Genomic DNA, 25,931 nt, shown 5'->3' with positions numbered 1-25,931 from the left:
GTATATGCCTCTCCTGAAGCACACACACACACATATGCTATATATATATACACACACTTCCTAGCAGAGAGGCAGGCTCAACTATGCAGCACATGTGAAGAACATTTGGATTTGCAGGTTTGTATAATCCCATCTATGACTTACTGAAGTCAGTTTGACATCACGTACTGCTACTCTCAATAATTCCTGTATTTAGCACAGAGGACACTTTCAGAAAAATCTTTCAGCCCTGGGAACATTTTGGGTGGAGTTCACCACTTTCCTCTGTTATTTATTTGTTCTAGCACTTATGCTCTCTCACCATTACAAATGCACTTATTTCCATTTGCCTGATTGCAGCTCCCAGCCATCAGTTCTGTGTCATGCCTGTTTCTGTTTGCATTTTAGCCTCCAGCGTGCTCTCCCTCAGAAGGCATTTCCCACCAATTATTAAGTCCCTCCACTTATCTATCAAAAAACAACAAACACGGCAACAGAATGAGCCTTTCAGGCTCACCTTGTGGAACACCAGTCAGCCTTCAAATATCTCCTCTGACTTATGTGAACTCACTCCCATTTTCAACAGGCTCCTCTTGATCTCAGAACTGTACACGATTCACCTTCCTTCTCCCACTGCCCCTCCTACACCCAAAGTTACATTCCTTTGCTGCCCTGCAAGACAGCAGTCATGTCCAGTTGTTGACTCACTGTACCCCCAAGCAGTCTTCTCCTCAAGTTCCTATTCTGTCACTACACTGAAGTACAACACCTGCAGGCCCCACGATATTACAGATTATATTAAATTGCACCTTTGATTGTTACAGCTCACCAGGCTGTGCGAATTCCGGCGTCCAAGCTGCTTTGTCCTTGTTTACCACACTGCCTACTGCGATACAGCCTGCCAATTCTATCAGTACAGATCCTGTCCTCGTCTCTAGCTACTTGATGAAAAGGTTCAATGGAATATGCCCTCACCTCAATCCTTAAAACAGGATTTCTAGAAGCATTCCCATTTGACAATGATTCACCACAAGTGACTAACTTTCAAACATCGGTTAGTCAGTTCTTAATTCATTTACTTTTGCAATATCACAGAGCAGTAACGTGTCGGGACAGGAGTCCCCGAGGGGCACAGCCGTCCTCACTGACTACCGCTGCTGCTGCTGGGAGAGGGAGCAAGAGACAGGACTTGGAAGGAGCTAGGGAATAGCAGAGGACCATAATGGATTGAACTGTCTCCATCCACCTTGCATCAGATGCCTTTGAAGACACACATCTCAGAGTCCTGGTTGCTTTAATTTTTTTCAGTATTTTGGTGACTATTAATTTCAAGCTAGCTGGATTATGATTAAGTCAGTCTCCCACTCTTTCCTTGTCTATTCTGGCGCAGTTGGTTTTAAGACCCCCAATACCAACAGTTATTGAAACTGTCTGCAAGCCTACAGATTTTTCAGCAAGGGCTTTAGATCAAGTCACAGCACTGCTGATCTTGCAGCAGAGTTAAGATTTCTTCCCTAGAAGAAATCTTAATTTATTAAATCAGACGTAATTCTCTGTTGGAATTGCTCTGATGGTATCGCATTCTACACTTTCCCAAATATGGAAGAGTATTAACAAATATTTCTACTTTTTTGCATGAGCTACTTTATTATCTCTGTCTAGTAATTTGAATTATTTCTAACATAGTTAAGCGGTAGAAAATAGTCAGTTAATTCTTTAACTTACTTCCTCAACTTCTAACTTCATATATCCACTTTCCCCTTAATTACTAGCTTTCCTTTTCAATTTCTATATGTGTCCTGAAACCAGAGGGCTGTTAATGTAGATATCTTCTTTCTTTAAACCAGAATTTCAGATTTTGGACTATTTAGTAGTATCTTCTTACAAAGATCTGTTTTTCACTCACTTTTTTTTTTTCCCTACAATGACACTGAGTTCTCTGTGATGACAAATATGCTCTTCTGAAGCATTAAGTGCAATTTCTTTGGGGCTGTTTGCTGATTGCCTATCCTTTACCTAAATGGGTCACACTCGATGGTCCCATGGCAACCAACCAACTTCTAGCTATGTGATAACAAAGTCCACAGTAGCTTTGTCAGCTGAAGACCTGAAACAAGAATTGACCTGCAGTGGGCTAAATTTCCACGGCACTGAACATCTTTCCGTGATGCCAACAGGATGTTCAGCACTCCGGGGCAACAAGACAGAACTAAACAGAGTGTACAAAGGGAAACAAACCTAACATTTGCTGCTCAGCCATTTCAGACATCTCTAAAAAGCACCTCAAAATCTAGTCCTTGACCGTAAAGATGAGGTATTTACCAAGTAACCAATTTGGTAAGTCAACCAGACTGGACAACGTACAAATTCAGACTCCAACCATCTGCCTGACCCTCACTCAGGTTAACAGCTTCTGCACAGCCCCGCCACCTTGTCTGATGAACCACTTGTCTGATGAACAAGGCAAAATGAACTGACCTCAGTCTGCTCCCAGTGGGACACTGCCACAGAAACTGCACTGCTCCTCAGCCAAGAAAGGCACTGCAAAGCACGTGCACTCGGAGCGAGGATACAACATCCCTCAGCTGCCCAAGGAGAAGGCATCTGTGCGCTACCTGGATTTGCCCATCCTGTCAATTAAACCTTCATACAGAACCAGTCCTTAGTCTCTAGAACCAAGTCTTTCACAGGGCAATAAAAGTATTCAGCAAGAAAATTACAATACTTGACTTTATAATTGCCCCAACAGTAAGAAAAACATTCAGAACCTTCAATTTTCACAACCTTATTTAAATAATATGCTAACTAGCCACACACAGTGATCTGTTATATGTTCTAGAAGCATGGCAGTAGCAGTCTACAGATGGAATTCTGCAGTTCAATATACATGATGGACCCTTGCACCTCATCTCACATGGCTGCTGAAATACATACTTGCATAAATTTAGTTAAATTAGAAATTCCTTCCTATGTTTCACAAGTCTAAATTCAGTAACTGAAAAGGCAATATTATGTGTTCTTGCTGTACATCAGCAACTGCAACTTATTCTGCACAACTGAAAATCGCTAAGGAAAAATACCTACAGTAATTCAGACATTCCTCTTCTTATTAAAAAGGAAGAGAAGCAAAGAAGGAAGGAAAAAAGACTGTACCAATACATTAAAATGCAAAATTGAAGTTCTGTCTGTAACTTCTCCAACAAATTCTTCCTGAATTAGGCAGCAAATATTCAAAAGTGCCAGTCTGCACAGACAGTTCAGTCCGAAGTGCACAATCGCTGTGCCAGATTCCTCTGTCCCTTCCTCTCAGGCTTGAGGTAACACAACTATGCAGGTCACCAAAAGTCTCAGATAACAGAACATTCAGCCTTTTTCTACTACCCAGATTTTGCTAAAGGTTCATGCTTCATACACACATCTGAAAAAAAACTTGGCATGGGATGAGAAGAATTTCAGTTTGGGGTGGAAGTCCAAGATTTGCTCAGAGGGCTTGTACTCCTCTAACTTCCTTCACCCTCGTCCCATCAGCTTAGAAAATCTCAGAAGAAATCAGCAGCTTTACCCACTAAAGTGCATTCCACTCAATATAAAAGATTAAATATGTGAACTAGAAGTTTCTACTGAAATTTTCAGTCATTACATGGTTAGTGACAGCTTTAAGGATGCCATTAGCAGCAGGTCTATTGCAAAGACTAAAGGCAGTTCACATACTCTCATAATTTCTGCTTAAGGGTAGCAGAGTCAGAAGGTTGAAAAATGAATTCAGATGAAAGTACAAGGTGACTTTAAAATACAAGTGCTATTCCTGACTAGTAATACATCTACATCCACATAAACCCTCCCAAAGCCTCAAGAAGAGCCTTCCTATGTAATATAATCCACTTTGAGGCTTTGTCTGCATAAGGCACTTTGGATTAATTCTTAAGACAAAAATCATGCAAATTAAAAAACTGATTTGATTAAACTCTTTGAGATCTTCTTCAGAAGCTCTTCTTCAGAATCAGCGTGACTCTCAATTATTTTACCTCAAAGATGTAGAACAGTTGAAGCAATTCACACCCTCAGCTGACTTGAATTATTTCCTAATGGCATGTGAAGACAAGTCCTTAACTCCAGAATGACACACAGAATTTACTTGGGAGTAACTGTCCAAAATATCTCCCTTGGGAGACAGGCCCAGACAACACAACATATCAGGATGCTGGTTCAACACCAAACCATTCTAAGAAGAATGCAAGAAGCTACACATCAGAAAAGCTTGATTTCTGGCAAACAGAATTCCTGACTGTGTATCTGCCAGGTTTTAGAGAAGCATTTCTAGCAGGCACCTAGCCTTGGCTTGAAAAGCCTTATATTCTGACACAATTATCCACCATTCCTCTCCAGCTCTTCCTTCCCCATCCCTACCTTTTCCCCCCAGGCTGCATTCCCCAGCTGCTCTTCCAAACCCCAGCCTGCTGCCCTAACAGCTTGACACATGGGGCATAATCTAAGACAAAATGTGACAGCCCCTTCTTGACAAATTTTAAGCATCACCTGCCTACAATGCAAAGCAGCTTGGAACAGAAACTGCAGGTACAGAACCAGCAGAGAAGTGCTTTGACTTCGGATGCTCCCTCCCCCACAGCTAAGTTCTCATTGTTTTTTCCTGGGGATACATCTTCAGATCAGAGCCACAGCCTGCTGCAGATATAGATCAGCTTTGCTCATCCCACCATTCTCTGTCACTGGCAAAAATAGCTCTGGAGGGAGAGGAGGAGGTTTTCAGCTGTTTTCTTCTCCACTTCTCTCTCTCCTCTCTTGCAATGAGAGAGAAGCCATTTTCTCATATTCATGGCTTGATGTCAGAGTAACTGTTTTCTTACTCTATAGAGCAGTAAATCCCCAGATGTGCCTGTAAAAACAATTTAATAGTAACCACAATGTTCCAGCAGCATCCTCAGCAACACGATCACCAGGCTTTTCATGCAAGAGCTGCAAGAAGCTGGCTGGCATATTACTTGTTTCCTTACCAAAGGCAGCCCAAAGGAGTGGCTGGAGCCAAAAGGAGAGGTCTGCACAGATGCTCCTCCTAGGCTTCACTGATACTCTTACAGGGTTCAAGAGAACCACAGGAGAGGGACATTTTCCTAGACAGGGTCAAAAATAGATGGAGGAAAAGCATGTAATATACTATTCTTTAATTTTCTCATAAACAGTAACTTTATTCTTCTTGAAACATTGATTGACATTTGATCCTGTTATGAACAATTCTGAGGCCTCCCCCACAGAGCATCTAAGCTGCAGCACATTAAAGCTGTTCCTTTCTCCTTGCCTCTAGCATATTCCTAACATGTAAACAACTCCGCTGTGCACACAAGCAAAGGCACAGCTAGCTAGTGAAAGCTGCAGCACTAAGGGCACCATAGGAACCCATCCAACCCTAATAACCCATTAATTTCACAGGGCACTGTATTTATTAACTAGAAGCCAACTGTTATTAATGCAAACGTACATGTGAAAAATTATCCCAGTGGAAAAGCAGAAGGACCATTACAGACCTATTTTTCACAGACTGCCATGTTTCACAAGCTTTGTTACCCCCGTAACCCAAACATACAAGAAACACCAGTCTGAATGGTGGAAGAATTGTGACAGACTAGGAGAAAGGCAAGTGTCGGGAAATCCAGCAGCCTTACTGTCTGAGGATTACAGCTGATGTGACACCACATGATAAGTAATGTTCTTGTGTCCAAGCCTCAAAACCCATAGGGACTATTTCTAGTTCAGCTTAATACAAAGAAAAAAAGCCCATAATCTTACTTTTCACATATTTAACAGCGAGGTAATTAACAGGAGATACCTTACAAAAGTTACCAAAGTTAATGCACAAGGATTGCCCAGCCACATACTTTGTGTATGTTAACTCCCGCTTCACAGGCTCTGGATCAAGGCACTCGGGCATGCTGCCCTGCTGAGTCTGGCTCCTTAGGGCAAGTTCCAGTAGCCAGATTCACCCACTCTGCCTTGGAATCCTCTTACAGCACCATTGCTCAACTCACAAATCTCTCTCTGCAGGCAAATCTGATAAGGCCTGGAGGAAACACCAATCCATCTCTGACCCATGTCTCACCCATCCAGGGGTCCCACAGTGATCCCAGAGAAAAAGCTAATGTAACTGCAACTACTTCTCTTCAGGGACTTCTCTGCCTTAGGATGCTCCCAATGGCAGTAAGGCAGAGCAAAGTGGCTCTCAAGTTGTGAACTGAGAACAGCTGCATGGCCAGGCTCCAGCATCAGGACCCAGGGCAGCTCAGGGTGCCTTGGGTGACCACTCCATTGGCAGTTTTTTGCCCCTTCAGTTAAAAAAAACCTGGTGATTTCTTGCTGTCCTTCTGATTTCTGCTGTCCACACCTACTTTGTAAACTGGAGCAAATCAGCCATGTCCCAACACCCACTAGCTTCCTTTGGCTTCTTTCCCACATTCAAAAATGTCAAACCATAAATTCCAGACCCTGCTTCTTCCTTCCAGAATGCAAAGTATCACTCTAGTCACACACACATTTCTCCCCTCCCACTTCTTGTCAAATTCCACTGCCCATACTGACACGGGAGCAAGTTTTATATACTTCAGGCTGTGAAATCATCCACTTCTTCCCAGCACCCCTCAAGAGCAAACTGCTGTCCTTCTCTCTTGACAAACCAGCAGGTGAACACCCACTCAATCCTGCACATGACGTCTACCAAAGGAGGTTTTGCTGGAGTAAAACAAGCATTCAAGAAGGTCTAGTTTTATAAATCAGATTACATATACTTCCCTGCAGCTAAAATCTCATCTCCACATTTCCTACTTTCAGTGCTTTTAACACAAATTAAAGAGGCAGTGGGAGGGAGAGCTTCCTCCTTCCATATTCTGTGCACAGGCACATGGTGGTTTTACCACAAAGGTCAAGAAACAAGCTCTTTTTACAGAACTTCCTGAAGTCTAACTCCAATGCTATCCTTGCAAAGGCCAAAATCCCTACTCATAGTAACTCTGCAGTATGCAATACCTATTACACAGCATTTATAAAGCAGTGCAACTAAACCTTAACTTTTGACTACAGTAAAATAATGTTCACAGTTAAAGGAGGCCAAAATATTTAATTATCTGCAGGCTGGAAAATATATACAAATCTTCAAGACTGAGGCTTTGCAAAGTGCAAGGTGTCAGCTGCTGTACCTTACATATCTGACAGCATGCAATGTCACAAACACCAACGCCAGGAGGTTGTAGCCACATCTTGGTACCAAATATCTGGCAGCTTTTTTCTTTTTATAGAAGCCTGACCATATAGAAGACTACAGCCAAGTGATAGTTCAGAATTTTATGATTAATCATTATCATTACACTGAAAATGTGAAGCATTTCAGGTTTAAATTATGAATGATGGCAACAGCTCAAGGTAAGATTATTACACATTTTCATTCACCTTCCACTTTTATAAATAAGTAAAAATGAAAGTTTCAACAGTGGCTTTTTGTACACCATCAGCAAACAGATGTCTTGATGTATGTTCACCATGCACTAAATATTCAAGATTCAGTACCTAAATTGCCCAGGATTGCACATCGCATGCTTTTAAATAACCAAAAAGACAAAACACAGGTTATTACCTCTTCTAACATCAGTCACAAGACCTATCTTGTATCAAAGGCCTGCCCCAGACAGGAGCACTCAGGGGGGTATCAATTCACCTTTATAGGATTCCAAAAGGTTGCTGAAGCTTCTGTGCCTTTCATGGATTGGTTTTGATTGACTCCACATCTTTGACCTACTGCTGTTGAACCCCCCTCAAATAGACATTATTTATGCTAATTCAACAGAATTCAAAGGGCTCATTTTAAGTCATCCTTTCAGGGTTACACTGCAGTCAGCAGCATTCTTCACTTTCACCACTATCCCAGGCAGAAAGCACCCTGGACCCAGGGTTTCCCATTAGACACCCAGCTCAAATCCAAACCTGCAGAAATACAAATCTTTGACTGACAAATGTCTACTGAAGAAAAGCAAAGAACCTGTATGCGAGAATTCCTGAAAATCAGGAATGCCATTACCCATGAAGCACCTGGTATACCAGTGTATCTCAAAAAGGTCATGAGGCAAGTATAACCCTAGCACACCAAATGGGAACATTTGGCTCCTTCTAAGTGCAGTAACCTCATCAGAACACTTGAATCAAATTTGACATTTATATCTCTATAAATAATGTGTGAGCAAAAGCAAAGACAAAGCAACATTTGCAGTTCAGGGAAAGACATCAAAGTAAACACGTCCCTAGTACTCAAATGTTAAACTACATGTGGGAATCTGATGAACTTTTGAATGGCTGAAAGCTAGGACACAGAGGAAAGGGCATCTTGTTTTTAAATTAATTATTAATCAATCTTTTCAGCCATCAAATCCGTGCAATGACTCATCCACTTGCTTTACCAAAGTCTAAACTGTTATGGGGAGACTGCAATTCCACTGGAACACTACTTAACCCTGTACATATGAGAAAGGATTTTAGTAGATTCATTCGTCTCCCACAAGATCATCAAGCCCTCATTATACCTGTAAAGAAAAATTCCACACCCCCCCACCAAAAAAACTTCAAGCCACTAAGAAAAAATGAGAAAAGGTAAAACAGTACATAGAATTTTACAGTGAGAGAAACAAGAGAAGATAAAGTCCACTAAAGTCCACCTCAGTTATTCACTGCAAAGCCAATATTCCTCCAGCAACAGTATACACTGTAAATAATAACAGGATTCACATAATCAGAAATCCTCAATTATCATGTCATTGAATCATACAATTCTTCTGTACTCAGTCAGACAGTTTCTGCTGTCTGTGAAGGAATTTAGAGAACTGTGGATTGATAGAAGCTACTTTTTAAGTTTACAAAATTATGAACTTGATCCTACACCCCACATCCATGCAAATCACTTTTCAAAGTTTGACAGCTCTACTAAATAAACTGAGCTGCAAGACTGCAGCTCAGTTAGTGATACCTATGTACAGAGCTTGCTCTTTTCCTGTGCTAAAATTATATCAGAACACTACAACACATTTGCATCTCTCCCACACGTGTAACTTTTTGCCAGCAGTAAGAAGACGACATCAAGGCTTAGAAAACGTACCAGAAGGAGATAGAAGGAGAGGGTGGAGTTTCCTGCAGGAACACCCAGGCTGAAGTCCAGCAGCTCCCAGGGAAGGTGCTGCCCTTCTACCCGCCCGATGCCTTCAGATCAGGCTCCCACTTACCAGTGTCAAATGCGAAACTCCACCCAGGAAACAAAAAGCTTCCTATTGTTTCTCCCCTCTCCGCAGCCTCCTGGCTACTACCAGGAAAACCAGCAACACTTCATCCTTTTTCCCAAAGAATGACTTACATCTTTCCCTTTTACTATGCTCAGCCTTGGAACTACCACAGAATATGAGGAAAAGGAAAAAAAGTCTCTGCTGGGTTATCTCCCTTAGTCTCTCTGTATGGCTTTTCTGGAAATATTTCTAGTAGCAGCCCAGAGTGCTGATGTTGATTTTAATCATGCAGAAGTAATATGAAATTCACATGACTACTGTCAGTTTTCCAGCCACACAAGTTTTGCAAAAACATCAATTAAAACAAGCTGATCTTCCAATTTTTACCTAGGAAAGCTATAAAAAAAATTACAAAGGTAGCAGTACTTTGGGAAAAGTTTGATTTACACGTTGTTGCACAGATATTTTCAGAAAAGCTTTTCATTACAAAATAAAAATCATGACAGCACTGAAGATTTCTGGCAGTTTACTTCCTCCAAAGATGCCAGATGGAAAAAAATAACTGAGCCAAGTAAAACAAATAATAAAAAGTCACAAGAAAATACCTGACTTGCCATGAATAAAATGTTACTAAGGTGTGAGTTTAAGTGATTTTGGAAGTCATTAATAGAATCCAGTGTTATTCAAGGCATGCTACACGCTAGAAAATCTAACTTGAATGCTCAAATTATAGGGAGCCATGGCATCCCTTCTATATCTTTCCAGTGGCCCATTTTTACCAGTCCCACCCTACCACAACATCCCAATAGCAAAACTCAGTTAAATGCAAGCAGAACAAGGCAATTAATCTGAAACTCAAGAAAGTAAAGCATTGTGCAGAAAAATTTGAAAACAAGCCCCTACAAGTGTGACCGTGTAACAATAACTAACAGACCAAATACAATTCCCCCCAAATCATTAATACTTGTTTGTTAATGATCATGCATGCTAGCTGCAGGGGAAGTGCCTTTGTAACATAACGTGATTAAGACCCAATAGAAAAAAGTGAAATAATCAAAAATTACTTTTGTTAGTATCATATTAGGCGAAGTACACATCACATCCATAGACATAAGAGCTGCCCCAGGAAGCAGGCTTTTTAACACCAGCGCACTTAAGAGCTAAATTACCATGGGCTGTGAAATGGAAAAATGCAGAACCGCATAAAAGGAAGGCAAACCCTGCTTACAAAATAGCAGTGAGTCAGCTCCTGAGGACTGGTCTATGACTGCTACGAAAACAAGATGCACATTCCTTATGCGCACTCTGATTGTGCAGAATGGAAACAAGCCCATCCCCTAAATATGCTGTTAGTGGGGTAGATGACATTGCAGAAAAGGTGTCAAGAAACATCAGTAACACTGTTTAACCCACACAAACTTCAGAAAACATTTTCAGCCAACGCTGATCACAAAACCTTTTAATCGTACACACATCTACTCACGTTCGGGGCATTTAATAAGCAAGAAACACTCTTATCTGTGTCCTCAGATCAGTAACAGCTTATCTTGGGGACACCTCTAACTCTAAGAAGCCCTTGAGATATTCATTTAGAGAACCATGTTCTAAAATGCCATGACCCTTTAGCTTGTCTAGTTCCATCATCTGTAATCAGACTATCTAGAAAACCAGAAATAAACACCAAGGCCTTTTGTGATAAGCTATGAAACTATTAACAAGCCATTTAATACCATAAGGAACAACACATAACACAACTACTGCACTTAATTTAGAGAACACAATTACATTTTCCCTCATTCAAAAATCCAGGATAAATGGTGGGCTCTCATAATCTCTCTCTCTCTTAGCAAGTGCCCTTGGCCACATCACAGCTAATTTTTTTGTTGCTGTTTAGGAATATCTGGGGGCTTTCTGGTCTTCTGCTCTTTTTACTGTTTTCAGATGTTATTGGTGAACAGGGCTTTTCCTGGTATATTGATTACTTATGAGAAAAAAAAATACATTCAAAGAATTAACGTGGCACACATGCAGAGAAAAAAAGTCCGGTAAGTCAGCTCTATCAATATTATTTTGTTGACAGCTATTAAAACAAGGTGCTGACCACTGAATATCATGCCAGCACACACTGAATGGAAGCACCCTGTCCAACCTCTCTGAAAAAACAGAAACCTGGAAATCAGCTCATTTCAGGGAAAGGATTAAAGGTTGTTTTTTCAGGTGTCCTTGCACACCAAATCCCTCTGCCAGACACTGCAGTTTATCATTGCTAAACACTTACACTGCAAAAGTACCTAGAGACCTCAAGTAGGTCAGGACCTCAGCATGCAAAGTACAAAATTGATGCATAGTACTTGACAGCCCTTGCCTCATCATATTTTTCAATTTTAAGTGTTTGTCTTCCCAGTAGCACAGCTATTTGAACAACCCTCACAAGGAAAAGAAACTCAATAGCACTGCAAAAAACCCACCCAAGTTCCCCCACCACTGTATCAAAGTGCTATCCAACACACAAGGAAAATAGAAGTAGCTTTGCCCCTCGTTAGGATATGACACAAAGACCGAGCTGAAAGTTAAATCAAAGCAGGTTTGGGGCTTTTTAGGTTGGCATACTTCCAACTATTCTAACAAAGACAGAAGAGGCTGTTGAAATAAGCTTTGTTTAATGTTTATGGATGAGAGCTCCAATTCTCATTTTCCCATCTCCTACAACTTAGACATACCCTCTCAGTGAAGGGAATAGTTTCTTAGTTGCTGCCTTCAGACTGAACCCTGGTTGAGACAGGGCAGGGGTGCAAAAGCAAATGAAAAGAAAATTCAAATGAACTGCAGGGAGTGGAACTAGTGTGCTAAACCTCACATTTGCATCCCCTGGATTAGTTCCATTAAAGGTGAAAAAATATTCAATAAATCTGAAATGAAGCTTAACAAAATGATAGAGCTCTTGGCAACCTGATTATTTTAACAAGTTGACAGCCAGTAATTTCAGATTGTCTCAGTTTAAATACACATACCAGGAGAGCCCAATCCAGAAGAGTGGGCCAATACACTCCCGCAAAATTAGCTGTGCTTTACGTTCCGTGTTCTCCCTTCTGATACCTCCCAGCTCCGTCACCACCCACATCTGTCTTCACAAATACTCACCCAGATCGTGCACAGGTTACCTGCAGCTCCCCATCCCATTCCCCAAGCTGAAAAGGAAAAACTGGTATTACTGTGAACTTGACTGCAAGTCACCACCAATCAGTGACTGCCCAGGACTCTAGAGAGCACAGAGACTTAGGACAAAACGGCCACCAGCCTTCAGCCAAAAGGTGGTGACTTCAGAAGTGGGTGTCTGGTTCTATCACAGCCCACCGCTTCTTGCATCTAAAGAAAAATGCATGCAGCACCCCTACTTCCAGTCCTCCCCATCTCACCCCCATGGCACATGGATGTCTGCTGCTCCCAGCTTTTGGCAGCACTACCAGCATCTCAGCCTGGTGTCACGGCAGGCAGCAAGTCACCAAAACACACGACCCGCCAAAAAGGCAAAGCATGTGGGACTGCCAGATGCAGCTGCAAACCAGACAGCTGGACACCAGAGTGCAGCTCTGGTACAAGCAACAATCTGGTGGAGTTCTGGGGGAAATAGTGGAGTGGCATTTGAGCTCTGCCTCTAAAGCCTTAAACTACAATGCTTCCTCCATAGTAAAGACTGGAAAAAACAAACCAAACCCAAACCTGGGCAGTGCTCCCCTTAACTACCACAGAACTTCAGAACAGCACATGGTGGGGCCAGGGGGAAGGGGCTGTATGGTGTTTTCCTTTCTCAAAAAATTATTTTCATGGAATTGTTTTTCTCCCAATGTTTCAAATATCAGTAATGTTAACAATCATTATATTCCTTAAATAATTACTTGAACTGCTCATGAAAATTGTTTTGCACTCTTCCTGGAAAAACATTTACCTTAGTAGTAGTAGAAAGTAGGAGATACAATTTATGAGCAGATAAAAAAAAATCACTTTTTTTGCCCAGCTCCTGCAGAATGTAAGAGTTAATGGAATGGAAAAGAGACTGATGCTTTATTGATCAAAACAATTATAATTATGCATAGAAGACTTTTCCATGTTTCCAGTAATACACTGAGAAAAACCTACTTCATGAAATGCAGTCAGATAAGCAGAAAGTTTGAGAGCTCATTGCTCAGCAAGAAAGGCCAGATTTTATACATCCCATCACCAAAGGCAGTGGAATGTTATAATTGCAAGCATATTCTAGCACTTGGAATAATAAATAGAACTAGAGAAACATATTATTTATGTAAATTTAAAATTTTTCTAAAAGAGGCCCATAAAAAGCTGTGGACAGAGTAACACAATATAACAGCTAAACCACAGAAGCACTAAAATAATTGAGCAACAAAGAGCTGTTTGTTCATTTTTCCCCTTGCAAATCTCTCTCTCTTCCCCCATCTTTACTATCTGAGGTGCAAGGCAATAATGCCACCAACATCTTATGGCATGTCCTCTTTACCATCTTGTGCAAATACAGCACCACGAGTTGTCTTGGGCTCATCTAGACAAGGAAAACCTGCAAAGGTGTTGAAAAGACCAGCTTTTCCCCAGTCCAATCTCTCCTGTGGTTTCTCAATTGCTGGAAGTGTTTTGTCTCTCCTGAAACCAAATCGGGTATGGGCAAGGACACACAGACTTTACTGTTTGATGCTGCACCTCACTACACAGGTTTAGTGCTCCAGTCCATCACTGTGAGGACTGGCTTTTGCTATCAGTCTCCTGATAGCAATGGACAAGTCTCCTGTCTAGGCAAAGAAACACGAGAGCAAAAACAGTGAAAAAACCACTAAAGTGGGGCTATTCTCCAGCTATTTTCCAGTTATTTTTCAGTTTCTGTCTCTAACGATAACATTGAAAATTTTGCTGGAAGGACAGGAAGAAAGAAAAGATAAACCAACATGGAAATTGTAACATTGGAGCGAGATACACAGAAGTTCTTTTCATTGCAAAGAATTACTCAAAATGACATCTGTATCTGTACTAAGGAAAACATTGCTTCTGCCTTGAGGTAGCCTTGGCAATAACATTTACCATTTTGGAGGGAATTCCAATCAATTTAATTTATTTGTCAGTTAATAAGCTTCTAATTACTGCTTCTGGTATTGAAAGACACACAGAGCAAACAGCCCTCGCTCTCCAATCCCCTCACCATACCTGCTCCTGGCAGTGAGGACCAGCAGTCATTCTGGTTTCCAGTCGAAGGTCAGCATTGCTGCTTATTATGTGCATATAGTAAACAAATAGCTTATACAGACAAGTTGTTCTTAAAACAAATCAAAAGCACATCAAGTGAAATGTGATCTAAAATAAGCCTGCAATGTTTCAGAATATCACTATTTCTTTCCCCTGGCACTTCAGGATGCTGCAGTTGCAGAAATTCCTCTAAAACAATTCAAGACTTAAAGCTTATGCTGACACAAAAAGAGGTTTCCAGACAGAAATGTTTTATAAATACACACACACGCTCACTCCATCACAGTAACCAGACCAGAACACTTGCACAGCAAAGCCCCTAGCCATACTTTAACAATTTTTTCATTGAACTGTATCAGCCAATATTTTTTTTCTCGCTTCCCAACTATGCCAGTAAAAATCTTACCACAAAAGCCCTTCTAGTGATTGCAAAATTTTTCTGCCTGCATAAACCGTTCCTTTCATATGGACATGGTATAAGCAAAAAAAAAAAATTCCTCCCATACCAGTAGAGGAACCTGAGAAGGAAGCAGTGAGACCAGGTAACCAAAGTGAGCAGGCAGGAAGGGTGAAAGCAAAGAAGAGCATTGCATCAGTCCAGCTTATGTGTACAGAAGAAGGCAGGAAGCAGTAACTGCCCTCACACCACATTTGTGCCAGCAGAAACTGAACTGCAAAGTCACAACACTACTACAAGAAGTAACAGCACAAAAACACTGCATGCAGGTCAGACTGACCAACTTGACTGTGACAGACTTGGCATTTTGTTTTCTATTTGGATTTTCGTGTCATGTTTTGTGTAATGTATAATCTTGAGAAACAAACATCGCCTAGAAACTCAGGCATAAGCCATTCCATTTATGTCAAGTGGATACTAATCCTATTTTCCTGAAGAGTTCAAGTGTCAGTTGTGTTAACTGTTTCAACTACTGATAAGATACTCAGCACTTGTTCTTTGCTAAAACCTATCTCAGAACGCCAAGCCTCTTATGAGCAAAACCATCCACATATTCCCCATCCAGGAGTAAACAACATCTCTACTTTTCCTAATGAGCATCCTTATAATACAGACCCATCCTGGCTATGTGAAAAATACTCAATTCTAAGAATAGAGAAGTGTGGGCTAGAAAACAACAAAAAAATTTAAGACCGATTCAGGACACTTTTAAAGACTTGTCTGTCTGTGTTTCCACTCAAACATAAATCTTCTCTGTACTCCCTCTGCTTTTTTTTTTTTTTTTAAACCCCAGATCTGCTGCAGGTTATCCAGCCTGCCACATCACATCAACACAGAAACCAGTAAGGCCTGGCTGCAGAATTTAGGTCAGCTCGTCTGTGGAGTACATAAGGTCTTCCACACAGCCATGAATTTCCTAGTAATGCTTCAATAATCCCCCTTCATCCTGCTACACAGCTATTTCACTAGGAACTGCTAGCTTTCCTCTAACTCCCCAACAAAGACTCTCTACAGGAGGGATGTTTGCAGGCAAATGAGCCACTGTCTCTTCCTTGGGAAGCAGGAAACTGGTTGTTCAATCAAATAAATGCCGATTTTTATTTTCCAAGAAAAAAAGTGAAGTATTCACAATGGATGATAGAAAAAGAGTCCTTTTAAAGAAAATCTTTTAACCCATCAGGAAAGATATAATCAGAGCTGAAAACCACCTCTAGAACATTAGGAATAATTTTCTTAACAGATTTTAAATTACCTTCACTGATTCCATCTGGGTCAATAAATAAAAAAATAACAAAAATGTGACTAATAAATTCAGACAGTCTAAGCTAAAGAGGCTAGTATTTCTGGAGAGAAAGCATCACTTGAGGTGAAAAAACATTGTGTCTCTTCATAGAATGCTCCCTCTAACAGTGAACTGCATGCCACTGCCATCCCAAGCATTGTACAAACCCACATAAGTACTGGCCCTGTTCATAAAGGATCTCTAATGGTACATAAAAATATGCAAAATATTTTCAACATGGTCCTTAGAGCAGGAGTTCCACATAAACTGGAAGGTACAGTTATGTAAGACAAAAACCCCAAATTCAATACAATAAATCAAAATCTCATCTGTCTACATACAAGATGAACCTAACTAAACCTTCTCAAGTATGACATTCTGAAAGATGTGAATGCAAGAATAAATACCAGTTTCCAGGAATGGTTACAGTCATCTCAGCAAATAAAAACATAACAAGAAAACTGAGAGTTGGTTTTGCCTTAAAACCCATCAGCATGCTACCTCTCAGTGCTCCACAGTTCCTACATGACATACTGCTCATCAAAAGCTAGCACTGAAGTCTCCCTACTACAACAAAGAATAAAGCTGAGGAAAAATCTTTCCTCAAGACATCAAAGTGCTCTTCAACATTCAAACATTTGTTAAGAGTATTCCTAGCCCATTCTTCACAACTTACATGAAGCCTGAAAATGGTATTTGCAAACACGTACTGAGCAGTACTGCACACAGATGTGCAAATCAAACACCCCAGGAAACGTGCTGCATTTGTTTATGCTCACCTCAGCTCCGTCAGAGAGCTCAGACACATAACACACACCCACGGATGTGGCTGTCCTTACCGGGCCTCCACTGAGCCACACATGCTAACAAGCCCTTCCAGAGAATGTAACTTTTAACAACTAACCATCATCCATAACTCTGCACCAAACAACCCTTCCCATGACTGGCTCAGTACCTGATCAGGCTGTGCTTCTCCGCCCTCCTCCTCTGGCTTCAGCAGGGCTGAGCGCTGGCTCCTGAAGGCTCCAGCGGCAGGAATACCAAGCCACACTGTGATGATCACTTTCTCATTTTGACAAGCGCCACAGACTCCTCCTATATAAAAATAAACGCCTGTGAATCAAACTGGCCAAATAAAGTGGTCATGGTAGCAGGGGTCAGAGGAATGCCACTCTGTAACACAGAAGACAAAGATTACTCATCGTATTGCTGACTGTGCTTCATCTCTAGGGAAGACCGAGCACATCCTTGTTTTAATAACTTTGGAACTACTCTAAATGAGTTGTCCTATTCTCGAAGAGCATAGATCCCAAATGAGCAATTTGTCATTTCCCACATATTTTCTTAAACATATTGGCTCATCCTAACTTAAACAAGAGCACTGCTATTTCTACATCATCACCTCCCTACACCACCACAAAAGCCAGACCAGACCCCAGTGATGCGGTAGCTGCACAGTGCACGTGTTCCACACAAACACTTTGATGACACTTCAACTACTGCATTACAGCCCTATGCCAGGCAAGCAGACCCCTTTGAGTCAAATGAGGTGCTTGGAAAAATCTCAGGAAAACACCTCTATCCTCTGGGATGAACAAACTAGAGAAAAAGTTGCACTGTCCCCCTCCTTCTTCAGCCCAAAACTTCCACCAGCTAAGACCCAGCATGGCTGCCTTCATCTCCAGAGGCCCAGAGGTTCCAGAGCTGTGCAGAGCACACAGATGGAAAGCAACAACTCAGCAAAAAGAACAGCTAGACTCCAACAGGTAATTCATGAATATTTATTTTAGTTTGCTGCTTATTAAGTATGCCTTGTTATAAATCAAGTATTTTACAGTAATTGCCTCCAATCAACAAACACAGGGAAAGCTGCTATATAAACCAGTGTTGTTCCATATGCAAAAGGAGTCCCTTAGCAACAGGCAGGATTGTACAAGACTCTCTGTGAGCAGCCGGCTGGCTGCCACTGCCTCGCTGCCCTTGCTGCACCCCAAGCAGCACTGCTGTGTGCCCAGGGCATTCCTAGCACTGCCAACCACAGCACACTGTGCCAGGGCGCGACACCAGTGCAGCAGGTGCTCACTGCAAGGGTAGCAAGACCCAGGCACACGGTACAGGGGCAGCCCTCCAGAGCAGAGGATGCTCCACAGGCAGGGACAAGCAGCTGCATCCCCTGCTTCAGCCCCCAGCCCCGCAGTGCCTGCAGCAGAGCTGTTCTGCCCTAAGGGTCAGCACCCAGCACCGAGAGCAGCGCACTCACCCACCTGAGCTGCTCCCAAACCACTGCAGAAAAAAAATGCAAACATGCCCTCCACCCCCAAATCTCCATCTAATTTTTTTCTGAGGGTTTTTCAGGGGTGGCACCCACTAGCACTCAGAAGCACACAGGAACAAGCCCTGTGTCAGGCTTTCCACTGAGATAATTTTAAAGGTCAGCAGGAACCTGCTGTTCTGGGTTTCTTCTTAGCAGTAGAGACTCAGGATAAGGAGATGGAGAAAACACTGTCAAATCCTCAAATAAAATATGCCTCATAGACTTTTCTTCTCGAAAGGGCTTGGGGTAGTCAAGTGGTCTCAGGAGAAGCAAATCCTTTTATGCAGAACTGGAGTTTTCAGAGACTCTACGTTTTTAAATAAATGGAGGAAAAAACCTGTGACTAGATACTTTCCAAGGGTCTAGAGCAAGCAGGCTTCAGAACAGACCTTTGGATCGTACTTGAGGTCCAACAGAAAATGCTCACAGCCACGGGGCCATTCACCTTGGCTGTTTCAGTAACCCTTGTTTTTCACGAGGTCAGGGAGCCATGTAAGAAGGGCCTGAAGAGAGCTCACCATGCCCTCCAATCCCTCCTCAGCAGCGCTCCCAAAGCCAACAAACCATTTCCAAAAACAGCAGGCAAAGGCAGCTCCCACCTTCAAAGTAGGAGGACTGCTTTTTGAGAGTGTATCAGCATTTAGGGAAAGGGGCCAGGAGAGGCTGAACAGCACCACCACCACACTTGCTTGGTAAGACATGGGAAGCACAGGAAAGCTTGTCTTCAAGAGCTGAATCACAGTCTGAAATACTGCTGAGGTCCACCACCACCACCCTCCCCTTCCCAGAACGGACTGAGCACATGGATTGGATCATACCTGAAGAAATGTAAAGGATAACAAATGACAAAACACTTACAAAAATTTTGGTTTAAAACAAACAGAAAATATAAAACAAACCAAAAACCAATCTAAAAGAAGAAAGAAAGCAGAAAATCTTATATAAATCATAGCAGTGCATAAGCAGATGTTTGGGCAATGCCAAGACCAGTGAAGGATTCTTCCCTGCAGTTCTTACCACAAAAATTCTCATGGATTTTGTTCCAAATCCCATTTGTCAAATTCTCACTTTATGCTACTTCCTTCACCTCCCTCTTCCACTTTTGAAGTGACAACCTCAATTTATTAAAACAAAGCAACATCTTTCTTACAGAAACATCTGCTTTGATACAAGAATACAAATCCACTGGTATAGTCAGTATGTGGGACTGTGGCTATGAAGGAGATTAAATAAGGAGCACATGCACCACTCCTCTTTTAACCTCATCCCCTCTGGCACTCATTCACTTCAATACTTTCAGGGCCCTACAGCATAGGGAAAGACACCACATTTACATTGGGGTGTTGGCATTAGCCAGTGCCAACTTCATCTGAATCACAGCCAAGCACTTGGCACTTCAGGCATAACACATGCAACCTCCAAATGCCACGTCCTATATACAGTGGCTGCCTCCATTTGTACAGTCACTTGATCAAACATCTTTTCTATTAAGGAAAACAATACTTCTGATGCTTTTAACAGGGAAATGATCATTGTTAACAGACTGAAAAAAACATAGAACAATTTACTTAGAACAAATCATTATGAATTCTGTAAAGAAACGGAGGGAAGTCACAGTATTCTGGGGAAGAGGTAGGTATTTTGGAAAAAAAAAATCCCAAAACCCCAGCTAATTAAGTAAGTAAGCAGTTCCAGTCATTAGAGGTTTAATTTCAGCACAGCTGAATAATTCTTAGTTCTACATATACCTCAAAATACCCAGACAACAGCAGACATTTGACAATCTCAGTTAAAATGCCATCTTCCTCCCTTGCTGCTGCATAAGAAAAACAGCAAACCAGCACACAGGAAAAGTGTCATGCCATCAAGAGAGAAGAGAAACCCCCAACACAGATACCTCCTGCAGAAATACTGTCAAAAGCAGCATGTAACCTAACCAGATAAATACCAGATTTTGTTGTTATCTCTGAATAAGTTTGGCAATTAGCTGAAGCTGATTTGTGGCCACCCTGCTACTTAACATTCCTGCTCTCTCCATGGTATGTGCCTGGGAAAGGCATCTTGCCCAAAGCAGAGGGTGGGCTGGAAGGCAGGACTTCCCCTTTCAACAGCAGTGCAAGCTCAAATTTGCTCCAGCTGGTCTGAAAACCACACTCCCCTTGGAAAGCACCTTAGGCACTGCTCCTGCTACATGGGAGCCTACAGGACCCCACTGCCACTCCCTGCAGAGTTCATTGTCCATTCCAGGCCTGGCTTTTCACATGACACCCAACACCCAGTTTAATTTGGGAGCTCCCTGTAATTCCTCCCTTCTCTTGGTGGCCACGTCCTCTTCCCCCAGCCATGAGCCAGAGGCTGTGTTCAAACTCCTCCCCACTTCCTCTCCTGCTGCAGACAGCAGGAACAGAGCAGAGACATCAACAAATCAAACCTTGCTGGTCAAGCAGGCAAACCTCCTCACTGCTACAACGAGCTAACTCATTGTCTGACCACAGGCACTGCCAGAGGGGACGGCTGCTGCTGCTGTAGCTCTGGTATTGCACTCTGTAGCAGACAGCAAACCACAGCTAAGATTTTACAACTGCAAACAGGTAAATAATCAGACACTGAAGAAGTCTTAACACGAATGAGGTGACAGAAATCAGCAGCTATGAGAGTGCGGAGGCCACCATCCTCTCCTCACGCAGAGCAGAAACAGCAGAGAAGGGGCGCTCTGCTCCATGCTGGCCAGCTGCACGCTGGCTGCTTCCAGGCTGCCCTGGGCCACCGCGCACACGGACAGACTACAACCTTAAAATACAAATGAGGCACGTGCAAACCATTAGGCAAAACCAGGCTTGTACTAATTGAACCTCTAAGCTTCAGGCACCCATTACATTGCATGCAATGAATTTTTTCAAATACTTTGCTTTCAAGTTAACTCCAAACAGGGAAAACTTGGCCATTTCACTGTGAGTATAAAAGCCTTGTTTCTGGAATGAAGCGCCCTCAAACAAACAGAATTCATACACTTTCCACTTGCTGAACAGCATATATAACCTCATGCTTTATAATTTTATGTTATATTTACTCACACTTCTCTCCACAGTTTCGTTATCTCCTTTTCTTTGCCTCAATATTAGTATTTTCTTTTGTATTTCTGCATGTTTCTCCTATTTTTATTTTCAGGCGTTACTATCTTTTTTCTCCTGTAACTCAAGCCTCAGTGGTTTCTTTCTTTAAAATCTGTTTGGGTTAAACTGACCAATGCTAATAAAGACACTTAAATTCACCTTTCAAAGTACATACTAAATTAACTTCCACTAAAAATAAACATGGCATAAATACAAGTTTTAAACACTGGAAAAAATATTCTTGTCCAAACCAATGCATAATATTTCACCTTTCTGAATGATTATTAGCACAATTTTGTTTCTCTCAGTCAACTTCTTTTTCTAAGAACACTTTTCTTCTATTAGGCACTTTTCTACCCACTTTTCATCGGGACACCAACACTGGTTAAACTCACGATTTCTGCAGCACCAACAAGCCTTTATGTATCTGCATTCCTCCACTTCCTTGTTTCCAGAGCCAATACATTTGTTGTCAGAAGGACAGAAAAGGAGAGGAGCAAAACCATTAAACCAGTTTTTCCTTCCTCTCTACTATCAAGGCCAACAAGGCAAAACTGTGAAGAAATTTAATATGGGTTATAAAGCATCAAATATTACTTTAAAAAACTCAAGTGCATGAGAAGTTTCACTTCCCTTTTGTCAGTTCCTCTGCTAAACTAGGTAGGTTAGGCTTTGTTTCTTAATTTAATTAGTCAGAAATAAGCACATAAAAGTTTCTGTATGGCAGCCATTGAGAGGAACCCTGCATGTGGACTCCTCAGTTTGTATTTTGAAACACCAGTCAGATTAAGCGTGAAGCCTGGCTGCTCCGTGCATCCCTGATGAAGGCAATTGCTAATGCATGTGGAAAGCGTGTGTAACCACAGTGGTGCCTGCAAACAAAGCAAGCCAGTGCACTACCTCTAACACTGCTCCCTCAAGTTTTAATGCAGAGACTATCAGACCAAAGCAATTCTTATCTTCCCTTTCCATGGTCTGTACACAAACCACCAGTTACAAATATGCAATATGGACTTTTTTTTTCTCCCCTTATTCACTGATATTTGCATTGGTTTAGTGGACAAATTTATACAGAACAATCCAAACTACATCAGCTTAACACCATGTTCCTCTGTGCAGGACTGCAAAGGCAACAAAATGTCTATTACATAACACTTCTGTATAAAATATTAATTCTCACAGAGGAAGCTCTTGAACCAAAAGGTTATTTTCAATGATTAACAAATCCGTGTTGTATAAGCTTGGTTATTTAACCAGTTTATTTGAGACAGACAACAAACCATACATTTTACTGACATAACATGAAAAAAATCAACTTTTTATGTGCACACATCAAAATATATCCATCCCTGGCACACACAGATTCAGCAAGCCTACACTGGGGTAATTGCAGGCATCTGCATTTTTTTATATAACTTCTCACACCAGCTGAAAGCATGTAAGCTTCCTTTCCTGCAACGGATGAAGAACAGGTAAATATTCAGACATCATATTCATATACACATCCCGTGCACTTGTTCTGTCCTTAAAGCTGTAATCTCAGGTTGGGAAATCACTGCAGCAAGAGCAAAGTGCTTCAAAATTTTTTCCATACAAAAAAAAAAAAAAAAAAATCCCTGTTTTTAACAGGCATGTTGGTATCTGTGCAATTGGCCAGACTTGAAAACATTATAGGTGTGGCAGCCCTGCCTTCTGTAGGACCCAAGGGCAATCAGGAATACCTTTTATAAAGAAACTATCTCAATGACGACTTGCAAAGAATGAAGTTCAAGAGAGGAAAAAAAGACAAACCTGTATCTTGGCTGTGACTTTGTAGCCATTAGGTTGCATGAGGACAGGCAGGAGCCTGCCTCACTGCTTCATCAGGACTAATAAAGAATCTCCATGTATGGGGCTTTTCCTTTCTCTGTGTATCTTTACATAATGAATGCAGGGAGGGGGCTCATCTTGAGCATCACTGTCTCCAGCAGATGGTCTCATCATATTTACCAGCTCCATGTGAGTGCCACAGGTAAGACATCTAAAACAGTAACAGACACTTTAATTCACCTTATCCACGGTCTAACCATGCAGGGGAAATCATCAGGAGATACAAATCAGGAAAATCCTGAGCAAATGAATAGAGAGCTTTTGAAACTCCAGTTTGAGAACTGTGCATTTTTTCCCCAAATTTATAAGCACAGCAAACTGTATGAATAGATAGCTGATAGGAAAAGGTAACAACAGTATTTATCTGTAGTGGCCAACCCTCAGGTCTGAGAAATCTTCCACTGCAATTTTCTGTTCTTCAAAGTAGACCACCATAAGACAGAACACCTGAGACGCCTAACTTTTGACAAGAAGACCATATACAAGAGGGTTTTTGGTTTTTTTTTTTTTTTTAACACTAATAAGGAGCAAGGCAGATCACAAGAATCAGACTACTTCTTCTTTTACTGATCACACAATACAAAAAGCAAGACCATGAATAAACACAAATGCTATCCTAACTCACTGCTGGATGCCACATGTTTTCAGCCTTATTTCTTTCTTCTTCTTAATCAGAGTTACCTTCAACAAAAAAGGACCTCCAAGAAGAAAAAACATCTGAGCAACAACAATCCTTCCTCCTCCCTAAGGGTGGCTGTATTTTACACCACGATTGCTTCTCAAGTCTTGAATGTTGCAATTACTTCAGTCTCGGAACAAATCACTTCTGAGGAAAGAGCTCAAGTGGAAAGAAGGAAAATTAGTTTTGAGGCTACATGAACAATATGTTTTTGTATCCCGATTTATACTTGAAGAAGGAGAAGAAGAAAAACTAAGGTATTTCTTTTAAAACAGTTCTAACAAACGAGTTCTTGGTGCAGCCATACTCACTTCCTATACTACTGCTTGCCTCCAAGTGTTGGGCAAAAGCGGCATTTTGCTGGCTTGATTTCAAGAAAACAAGTTTTCTCCTTCCAAGGATATCTCCCTCAACATTCTGGCAGCTGCTACATTAATGTCTTTTAACTTCTCTTCCTATCCATTTCCTGAAGGGGGACAAGAACCTGTTCTTGCTACAGCTGAAGAGAATACAGAAATAAATGAAAAGAGTTTCAGTTCTTTTAATTAAATAAATTTGTGGTAAGACAAAGATTGAAGCAGTGTCAGTTAAAATTAATGATGTGGAAATTAGCATTACTGACGGTATTAGGTGCCAACTTGACTTGTGACGCACTTTTCTTTTTAACATGCCAAAACCAAGATGATTCTCAAGAAGTTAAACACTAGAAATCCTGGCTTTGTTCTTTCCTAAATTTGTTTGTAATCTCTGAGGGGAGAAATTGTTTGGCAAGCAATTGGTACCTATTCTTTGTTATATGGTTAAAAAAAATTGTACTCAATTTGCTCCGACCAAAAGATCTTGAGCCAAACCCATCCCCAACGCAAGCAAGCAAGTCAAACTTCAAAAATGTAGCTCAAAGTGTTCTCAAGGTTAGAAGTACAGGATAGCCTTGAAACACTAACTACAATTGCTTTCACAAAACATAATGCTAGTAACTGCTGGAAAACTGCATTTCACAAACACCTTTCTTCATATCTCAGCCCTGTGCGGACCCACAGCAGCTCATCACCACAGCCAAGAATAAACACTTCCAAGATCAAGCAGCACTAGTGGGACCCCAGAGAGCCTCATGCATGTGGACTCATGAAACTATACACACATGGAAAATTAGTCATGAACACAAGTCTTTGCATGGTGAAGTCCACAGACTTTTCACTGCTTGTTTAAAAAACATGTTTAAAATGTCAGTTATGCAAAAGCACAGGCAAGTCTTTATCTAAATGTAAAGTTTCTGGGGAAAAATAACTCCATCTTTCTTAACACAGCAACAGCTTTTTCTTTTTAGGTTGGTTAGGATATAATCTCCCCATCACCAAGTGACAATAAATAAATAAATAAAACAGAAAGAAAAAAAACCTACAAAAGGAGAACTGTGCAGCCCTATTTCAATGCTAGCAAGAAATGGGAGAATTTAAATAGCAGAAACTGAAATAACAGGTTTTGTTCTTTCCACTTAATGTTACTGTGCTATTATATGTAACATCTAAGTACAACAAAAATTGCTAATTGTGTTTTATGATATTTAGGGATCTACAGCAACTTCGTGAATTGGAAGATAGACTACTTTCTTGAAAGGAAATGAAAACCTTCAGAGTTCATTATTTCGTAAAATACTTACACTGGAACTCCTTTTTTTTTTTTTGGCATCCAGTTGAGAAACTTGTTTACTGAGTTCCCTGATGT

General features: G+C 41.2%; 1 protein-coding gene across 2 annotated transcripts in view; it reads right to left on the bottom strand.

Moving 5' to 3' along the window:
• Nucleotides 1-25,931, bottom strand: part of LRRC8D (leucine rich repeat containing 8 VRAC subunit D) — a 49,022-nt gene that overhangs the window by 20,043 nt on the left and 3,048 nt on the right. Inside the window, exon 2 of one of the 2 annotated variants that reach the window (XM_041421759.1) lies at nucleotides 17,187-17,326. The exons of the other annotated variant lie outside the window; for it this stretch is intronic. The gene's annotated coding sequence lies outside the window, so the exon portion shown is untranslated. The remainder of the gene's footprint in view (nucleotides 1-17,186; nucleotides 17,327-25,931) is intronic. 2 annotated transcript variants of the gene reach the window in all.

Source organism: Onychostruthus taczanowskii, unplaced genomic scaffold, assembly GCF_017590055.1.
Source record: "Onychostruthus taczanowskii isolate IOZ18803 unplaced genomic scaffold, ASM1759005v1 scaffold7, whole genome shotgun sequence".
NCBI lineage: Eukaryota > Metazoa > Chordata > Aves > Passeriformes > Passeridae > Onychostruthus > Onychostruthus taczanowskii.
The sequence above is the reverse complement of the archived record's forward strand: the minus strand, read 5'-3'. Positions and strand labels throughout refer to the sequence as shown.